An 11,020-nucleotide genomic window follows, 5' to 3' on the forward strand; every position below is an offset into this window, starting at 1 on the left:
ATTCCATTCCTCATCTGTTATCGATAAGGGTTTCTTTGTTACACCCTCAATCGACAAATACTAATCCTTGGAAATCACTATATCCTCCATCTGTGATTTCCAAAGGGAAAAATTAGCTCCACTCAACTTCTCCATATCTGTAACTACTGTCTCCATTGTCAATAAAATTCACGCACCAGAAAATCAAACTCCTCTTACAAAATAAAACTTTACAAAAAAACCTTTAATTATTGGACCTTTTAAAATAAAAGACAAAATCCACCTCCTTTAATAAATATTTTATCATATAACAAATATCACCTCCCTTTTAAAATAAAAAGCCATCTCTCTTAACAGAGGAGCACCTCCCTTTTTTTACACCTGTCTTTTAACAAAGGAACACCTCTTCTTTTTAATTAGTTAATTAATTAAATTGCATTACTTCCAACCCCATGTTTTTAATGTTTTTTTTTAAACAACCAAAACCACAACTCACAAACATACACAATCCCATACCATTCCACTGGTCATCACCTCCGCCTTCCAGAGTTCTACAACATATAGCAGAACTTTGCCAAAGAAGGGCTCGTTGCTGTAGCATTGAGCTTCAACATTGTAACATCAGGTGGCATGCATGGGATATATCGACCCTCCCTAAAGAGTGTGGGCGTTGAAAGAGGCTGCAGGTACTAGAGGTCATAGGGTGTGAAAGAATTCGCTGAATCAAAGGGACTAGAGAGAGTCCTTGTTATGCTAACAATGTCTTGGCCAATGAAAAATTCCAAGACGCTGACTGAGAACAGTCCCAACACAAACCTATAAAAGGCCACTTTATTTCACAATGGTTTGCAACCACTTCATTAATCGTGTGAGGGTAGTGGTTCAGATCATGAACAACTCATAGAAAATGCTAGTGGTGGACATTGTTGGATGGGATTCTGTCGATGAGGAGATCAAGAGGGATATCAAGCATAAGTAAAAGATCAAGAAGGCTCTGATACCGTTTGATGGGTGCAGAGGAGCGCAGACAACACAAGACTTCACAAATTTAGAGACATGCAACAAATCACAAACAAGAATGGAAAACCGAAAGCACAAAAAACAGAAGCTTTTCATTACTGGAGAGCATTTCCTTGGCATGCATTGCTCACGTAGAGGAGAGATTACATATTTATATATGGAAGAAGCTCTAGAATTCTCCAATTCTGTCATGTGGAAAGCATGACTGCACAATGGAGTCACTGGGATGATGTAGTAGGTTGGTGTCGGTGGCATGGGTGGCAAACGACTGAGGACGGTGAGGTCGGCGCTGATTTTATTTTATTTTTATTTTATAATTTAGCTTCACATTTAATAAACAAGATTTAATTTATTGTGATTCTGATAAATCAAATCCTAAACCAACCAAGTAGCTCTCCCTTTATTTAAGTGTAATAAGGAGTGAGTTAATAATTGGACAATAAATTTAGATACTCAAATTCTCACCAAATTCTACTATAACAAAATCGGTTCATAAGTTTAATTTTACACATGTACTCATCAAACTTAAAGGCCATTGTGGATTCCAAAATCATACAGGTGTGGAGTTATCCTTTCGCTACTAAATTTGGGAAACAATTCCTCCTGGGAAATCGTTAATTTTCTTTAAAATCCCATTGAACACATATTTCATTAAATTTGGAAGTTTTTTATTACAAGGCCTTCAACAACATTCATTCTTTTGTAAATTTCCATATTAACTTGATTCAACATTAAAATAATTTTAGTAATCTCAAACCAATTAGAAATCGTGAATGGGTCAAACATGGGGTTGTTATGTGCAATAGTATCAATACACAATAGGAGTGTGAAATCAAAAATAAATTACATTTATAAACTTATATGAATACAAATAACTAAATGAAATTCAATAAATAACTTCCCATTAATGTCCAGTATCAGCAGTGATTTTGTCTTCAAGTCATATTGGATTCTAATAATGAAATTATTTAAACCACAAATAAACTATTTAAGAATTGAAAATGACAAAACGCTAATATGGATTGGAAAATCAATGTCCTATGGTGCAAAAAGTTTAAATACAACCATTTTTTACCCATCTCTTTAATGAGTCTAGATGGTCCACTTAACACATAATTTGTTAATTAATTATTCCATGTTTTATTAAGAAGAGAATTTTGTTTTGCATAGAGTTTTGTTTCAAAACAATACAATATGAGATTAATACAGTCTTAATAAATTACGTGATAGACAAATAAAAGTCAATAAATGGATTCCTTATTAAATTAAATGAGATGAGATGATTGCATATACAAATAGTTGATTTAAGAATATATGAAAAAAAAATTATGCGTTAAAAATTGAATACCCTACAACTAAACGAGTAGTATTCACTTATGAGCCATCACCCATTAGCCTAAATAGTCAACTTAATACTTATTATCAAGAAATTAAAAGACTTATTTTTTGAAAAAAATGCTTCATAATATATGGATATTATAAATCACAATTATATACTCATATTAATGGACATAACTAAGTACAAGTCAATAATATAATTCTAGCTCAAGTGATGATTTCAGTTTATTTAAAATACGAATTTACAAAAAAATGACTTTAAATAATGAAATTAGATGCCTTACAATTCAAAAAGTTCAATGACATAATTCATCCATGATTGTGTCTAATCAAACCTTGATAATCCACTTATCAATTATTATCATCATATATATGTTTTTTTAAGAAATGCAAAATTATTTAGAATACAATTTTATCTCAAAAATTACATATCACATTCATGCGCTCATATTAGTGCATTTTATATGTAAACAATGAATAACTCACTTTGTTCCTTGTTGATTTTCAATATGATATGATTGCAGTTACAACCATTAATTGATTCAAGCATATAAATTTATGAAAACTATCGATTGAGAAATCACATATCTTATGCTTCAAAATTATCAAATCATTTACCTATGACACATTTCTCATTAGCCTTACTAGTGAATTATGCATTGTGAATAGTGAATATTGCACATAATATTTATCAAGTAAATTATTATAATTTCTTTAGTAAGAATAGCACCTTTGTTTGCAAGTATTTTATTACAAGGCCTTCAACAACATTCATTCTTTTGTAAATCGCCATATTAACTTGATTCAACATTAAAATAATTTGCAAGTAATTTCAAACCAATTAGAGATCATGAATAGGTCAAACATGGGGTTGTTATGTACAATAGTATCAATACACAATAGGAGTGTGAAATCAAACTCTTAGAAGAAATTGATTTAAGCTAAATCATATTAGTATGTCAAACATAAAATAAAGATATTATAGTTATGGATAACATGCTAGATTCCTCGATGTTTAAATTTTATTTTTGGCAACTCTAACCCCCTTTCCCCCAACCTACGAGGGATTTTTTGATTGAATGACGGTGATGTGAGGATGTTATTGTAAATGACAAGGATAGGTGTCCCTTGCATTGCATTTAGACTAGTCTACTAAAACCTTAGTAAAATGTTCTTGTGCTCAATTTCCTACGGTCCCTTTGTGCCTTTATGAAGCACTAATGAGGGGGTCATCATTCATCTTCATAGCATGCAGGCATCCACTATAAAAGTTATACATTGTTGATCTAGGTATTTCAAGAAGGTTAGGTACCATTGATCTATCTCCACTCAAATCCAAGTACATTTAATGATATTTCTTAAATGGGTATTCAAGTCATTCCATTATGATGGACAGTGTCACAAATTGAAGTAAACAAGAAACTTTAGTGGTGAATTCTTGTAAGTAGTGGAGGCAAGGGTTTTCAAATATTAGCACAGTTGATGGTAGTGTGGATATTTATCTCTCCTTGTAAACATTGTCAAAACCAATAACAGTCTTGATGTAAATTTAGTGTCAACCAATTGTATGGAAAATCATGATTGACCATTACTTTCACTAAGAAGAGAAAATGATAAGCATTTTTAATGGGGAAGAAATAAATGTGAAACATAACTCATGTATTTTAGATGAAATTTATATAAGTCTCTGTGTTCTTTAATTATTAAATACTTAATGTAAATACAAATAAATTATCATTAAGATATTGATTTTGAAGATTAAATATGTATTAAAAGGCATTCATCTATGACACTTGATTTTTCATGTAGCCTGAATAAACCACTTAAAGCTGATTATCAATTAACCTTAAATAGTTTTATATAAGATAAATCTTTACTTGCATTAATAGCTTTATTTCAAAAATAAATTACATTTATAAACTTATATGAATACATATAACTAAATGAAATTCAATAAATAACGTTTGAGTCTTGTTGGATTCTATGAGATTATTTTAAGTACAAATAGTTTATTTAAGAATTCAAATTTACAAAATGTTAATATTGATGGGAAAAGCATGTCATATGGTGTAAAAAGTTTAAAGGCATCCATTTATGGCCCATCTCTTGAATGAGCTTAAACAGTCTACTTAATGCTTGTGGTGAATTTATTAATCCATGTTTTATTAGAAAATTCATTTTCTTTACATGGTTTTTTATTCTAGAAATAACAATTTCACATTTATACATTCATATTAAACCACATGATAGTTAAATAAAAATCAATTAATGCTTTCTTGACTTATTGACTTATATGACATGATTACATATATGAACAATTGATTTAATAAAGCATAGTTAGAAAAAGTTGTCAATTCAAAATAGAATAAACTAGTTAGAACTCATAAATAATTGATTTTAAATTATTAATTTTCTAAAAAGTATATTTTTTACTTACTTTGAGATCTTTATTTCAAAAAAAAATTCCATTTATACATACATACATTCTAAACATAATTTAAGACATACTTGTCTTGTTGGTTTCTATGAGATTATTTCAATTACAAATAATTTATTTAAGAATTGAAATTTACCAAATGTTAATAAAGGTGGGAAAATCAAATGTCATATGTTACATAAAGTTTAAGTACACTTATTTATGACCCATACCTTGAAATAACTTTAGCAATCTACTTAACATTCATTACCAATTAATTATTCCATGTGTTGTTAGGAAAAACATTTCATATTACATGGAGTTTTATTTTTTTTTAAAAGTGCCACATTTACACACTTAGATTAAACTTCATGATATGAAAATAAAAGTCGATAAATGGTTTTATATAGACCACTTAAAACTCATTATCAATTAATTATAATGTGTTCTGTAAAATATATATATTTACTTACATTAAGGGTTACATTTAAAAATTGCATCACATTTATGAACTTCTATCAATGCATATAACCAAATAGAATTCTTCAAGTCATATTGAATTCTATGAAATTATTTAAACCACAAATAAACTATTTAGGAATTGAAAATGACAAAATGCTAATATGGATTGGAAAATCAATGTCTTGTGGTGCAAAAAGTTTAAATACAACCATTTTTTACCCATCTCTTTAATGAGTCTAGATGGTCCACTTAACACATTGTCAATTAATTATTCCATGTTTTATTAAGAAAAGAATTTTGTTTTTCATATAGTTTTGTTTCAAAACAATACAATATGAGATTAATACACTCTTAATAGATTATGTAATAGACAAATAAAAGTCAATAAATGGATTCCTTATTAAATTAAATGAGATGAGATGATTACATATACAAATAGTTGATTCAAGAATATATGAAAAAAAAATATGGGTTAAAAATTGAATGCCCTACAATTTAACGAGTAGTATTCACTTATGAGCCATCACTTGTTAGCCTAAATAGTCCACTTAATACTTATTATCAAGAAATTAAAAGACTTATTTTTTGAAAAAATGCATCATAGTATATGGCTCTTATAAATCACTTTTATACACTCATATTAATGGACATAACTAAGTACAAGTCAATAATATAATTATAGCTCAAGTGATATGATTTCAGTTTATTTAAAATATAAATTTACAAAAAAACAACTTTAAATAATGAAATTAGATGCCTTACGATTCAAAAAGTTAAATGACATAATTCATCCATGATAGTATGTAATCAAACCTTGATAATCCACTTATCAATCATTATCATCATATATATGTTTTTTTAAGAAATGCAAAATTAATTACAATATATTTTTATCTAAAAAGTTACATATCTCATTTATGCATTCATATTAGTGCATTTTATATGTAAACAATGAATAACTAACTTTGTGCCTTGTTGATTTTCAATATGATATGATTGCAGTTACAACCATTAATTGATTTTAGCATATAAATTTATGAAAACTATCAATTGAGAAATCACATATCTTATGCTTCAAAAAGATCAAATCATTTACCTATGACACATTTATCATTAGCCTTAATAGTGAATAATGCATTGTGAATAGTGAATAATGCACATAACATTTATCAAGTAAATTATTATAATTTCTTTAGTAAGAATAACACCTTTGTTTGCAAGGAGTTCTATTTCAAAACTTATATTTCACATTTATATATGATTATTGATACATATAAGTAAACATAAGTCATTAAAAATAACACACCTCGATGGTTCATGTAAGATAATTTGAATGGCAAATAATTCATTTAAGAACACGTGCGCGCGCACACATATCTTAGAAAAAAATCGATACAACAAAGTCATTGCAAAAACATTTATAAATAATAAGAAATATACATATTAATATAATTGGCAATTCCCATATATTTCAAAAAATATAAAATCATACAAATTGATTCAACAAAAACCATGTCCAAAATGTATTGAAAAAATAGAATGTACTTTTCAACAAATTTATAAAAGAGCTTATCTCCATGAACTACAATGAAGTACATGTTCTATTGAACATTCGAATGTACTCATGTTTTTGTTTGATACGATGAAGTGTCTTAAGAAAGGGGAATAAAACTTGCATAAGCCATGTATCTCGCTCTTTTCCTGTTTATGATTTTATCAAGATGTGGTTTGATCGATATCTAATGAAATGAGAAGTATGCTTTTATGTATCTATTAGCAATACATTTGATTCTTCATAATTATCTCCATATTGGGACCACACATCAATCAACATTTTCTCGTAAAATTATCTTCCTTTCCCTACTTCCAATTTTGTTTGCAAATGACAATGAGACCTGTCCCATGCAAATTTAAAGTCCTCTATATCAATATTTGATTTTTCAAGTACTTTTCAAATGTACTTGTCAGTGACATTTAATGTCCATATTGCGACATCATAATTTCTTAAGCAATATTTTAATACTTCTTACTGAAAAGGCCTTAAAAAATAGGACCTATCACCAATCTGCCAATCTGGTTCTCTTTGAATATGAAAATTTTGTTCATCTTTGGTGTATGATTGGAAGAATACTCTTCCACTTCAAATATCAACAACATCTTTTGACTTGTAGTAATTCCCAACTGCATCTGCACTGCAACCACATGTATGATATTAATATATCTCCACTTCAACACTTCATTGTTTAAGGACATAAAAACCTATCATTTTAAAAATGATGTTAATATTTATTATGAACTATTTCCATTTGTATGCAAACGTAATTTTACAATGAGTTCAAAGTATCACAAAATACAAATACAATTGCCCCATTAAAATGAACAAACAAATAATATGTTTACTTTATACATAGAGCCTAATACCTTTATTTAATTTGTATGGAATAAAAGTCTTATAAGATGCATTGACCCACCATTTAAATCATTGATTTTAAGACCTGTAACGATTTATTTAATTGCAACTGAAAAATATAATTACAATGGTCTAGTGCAAGTAAACAAACTAATTATATATGAATTTTCACATACAATATAATACAATTTTTAAATTTCAAACCTAATTAATTATATGTTAATTTATAGAGTTTCTACCTTAGTTTTTTTTGTTGTTTCTTTTAGTACAAATTGTATGTTTATTGTTGGTGCTACATACAACTTAATATAATTTTTCAACTTATATGGAATAAAAAGGGTTATAAGAATGCAATGGGTCATCCTTCACATTACTAATTTCTAAGAGGTATAACGATAACTTAAACCACATTTAAAGCAAATAATTGTAATGATCTAATTAAAACAAATAGACCAATTATCTATTAATTTTACATATAATGTAATCCATTGTAAAATATATATATAGCATGGGAAATTTTGATATGAAAACATTAAATGACCATTCATCTCACCAAAAATAAAGAAAATCAAAATATTTTATTTTCAGTAATGACAAACCAAATCAACAATTCTTTTGTTAGTGTTGTTAAATAAAGTAATAATTCATGATGTCATACATATAATAGCATGATATAAACATCTGTAATATTAAGGTATTTCTAAATGTAATTGAACATCCTTCAAAATAGCTCGCACATCCATAGCCTTTTGAGTTTATGCAATATTCTCCATAGCTCATTGATCAACCAATTATCCCCTTGATTTGCTCCAATGAATGGAGGGGCAAGAATCACATTTTCTTTTGGATTCTCTTTCACTCTCTCAATTAAACAAACAACTATAATAGTACTGGTTGCATCATATTGGGTATGCATTTCCCACACTTTTTTCAATGATTTAGTGTGTATAACTTTCATTGGATTATCAATGACCTTATGTCCCTTTTGTGGCTTACAGTCTGAAGCAATCCACTTAAACACAAGTTTCTTGTAATGTCTCTGAAACCAATTTTTTTAGAAATCTTGTTGTGCTTTGTTTCAAAGCTGTCGTCCAAATTGCAATGTCAAGAGATTCATTTTTGAAACACATTTCAAAAAATGATTTTGCATGTGGATGAATCCAAAATAATTTTTTCTGTATTGTGTAATCAACATCAGCTCCCATTTTCTCAATATGCTCATTGTTTGTTGCTTCATCATCGATGCTATGATAAAAAAATGTCCTTTAGTTCAAAAATAACTAGTTTCTTTTCAATTATTTTGGCTACAACACAATGGAAAATAATATAGTCAAACCATTTTATTCATGTTACAAAAATTACTAAAATAATTGTTGAAACGATACATTTACCTTGAGTGGTTTTTGCACTATTTATAAATGAAACAATAATTTCTTTTATCATCTTGATAGGACCTAGAGTAAACATATTAAACCTTCAATCAAATACCAATACCAAGAAAAACATTAGTAATGCAACCTTTAAAAAGAAACACACACACACACACCTTTAACATTACTTGGTTGTTAATTTTATCCTTTTTATTTGTTCCTATAATAAAAATATACAAAGTTATTGTAGTTACAAGCATTTGAGTTTGAAGAATAATATGATAAACAAGAAGACAAGTTATAAGTATCTGATATGACATTATCTTCATCTTTGTAACGTTGCATTTCCAAATTAAACATATAAAATATTTTGAATTGTGAAAATGAATAGAATCATTAAATAACAAGGAAAACAAGTGGACAAATTATAAGTACATGATGTTATATTTTGTTCTTGATTAAAGTTTTGTTTAACTTTCATTTGATCAATGTCTTGGTTCTCTTTGCTTGTCACTATAATAAACATAAAAAAAATGTTATAAATTGTGACAATGAACAAAATTCATTAAACAACTATACAAAAAAAGAATCATCTATAATCATCCATAGTAATATTTTGGTCTTGATTGTAGTTTTGTGGTACAGTACCCTGGTCATTATATGCATTCTCTTTATTTCCAACTATAATCAACATATGAAATGATATGAATCACAATAATTTAAAAGAATAATAAAATAAAATAAAAAAAGATAGAGTCACAACGATTAATACCCATTTCTATCTCCATCGTTCCATGGTCATTGTCTTGATTAATTTCATTCATCTCATAATTCCCTATAATAGTCATCCAAAAATGTTATGAATATGGAAATTAAATAACTTGAAAAATTATCAAGAGAAAAAACCAAACAAATTATGTACCTGGTATGATAACTTCTTCCTCTCCTCCTTCTCCTCCTATTTCTATCTCCATACTTTTTTCAACAACATGAGCACTATGTTGATTAATTTTTTTCTTCCCACTTTCATCATTCTCTATTTTAGAATCTCTATCATTAGTCATTTTAGTGAACTCTTTGACAGTTAAGAAATATGAAAAAATTAGTATCCAAAGTATTATAAGAAGAAAAATGAATTGTAGTACCCAAATTTTCCAAGAAGTTAATGGATACCAAAATTGATAGTTGAAAAGATTTGTAATTATTTAACATGATTGTCCTTTGTGACTCTGTTTGCACAACACATGAAATTCTTCTTCCATATGTACAACAAGCCTTGATTAAATTTTTCCCCACATAAAGAGAACTGACCACTTTTGCATCACTACATTGTTGGTGTTTCTCCACTAAATCCATCCAGAAATCATAATCTCTCTCATTTTCATCAAATGTGTCTTCAAATGTGTGAGAGTCTTTTATAGCCTTCAAAAATTTTAATTCTAAAGTATAGAAATGTATAATAAGAACTATATCATAACTATAATTGTTTTGGGACTTATATTCATAAATGCCACTAGTCATTTTATAGTTGAACTTGGATTTCTTTATGGAAATTTCCAAACACTGGCATACATCATTACAAAACCAAAGTTCTACTAAGAGAACTATAGTAAAGTCATTCAACTCATTTTTTTCGATAAGAAATCAAAAAAAATCAATGTAATATCGCTTGTGGAATTGTTTTTTTTCAAAGCAAGTGTATCCAAACCAACAAGGTCATAGGTAAAATTGGTTGCAACTGACATGGAAAAGAGTACAAAAGTGTTGACAAAAGATGAGGGCCCCCAAAATGACAACCAAATTCAAAATTGTTATCAACCTGTTGAACACTTGTTCATCTATTTATCATTCTATCAAGGACTCCACATGCTTGCTGAGAAAGGGACTCTATCTTTGTATTACGTGTTCCTTTGACATAAGTAGACCCCTCCACCGTGTTACAAAAATTGGTAAATATGATATCATTAATTTCATAATGCTCAAGAATGTTGAATGTAGTAAGAGTCATCTCATTCAAATTTTGAT

The sequence above is a fragment of the Pinus tabuliformis genome, chromosome 3_2 (assembly GCF_031772625.1).
Source record: "Pinus tabuliformis cultivar Carrire ecotype Pingquan chromosome 3_2, CPIR1, whole genome shotgun sequence".
NCBI lineage: Eukaryota > Viridiplantae > Streptophyta > Pinopsida > Pinales > Pinaceae > Pinus > Pinus tabuliformis.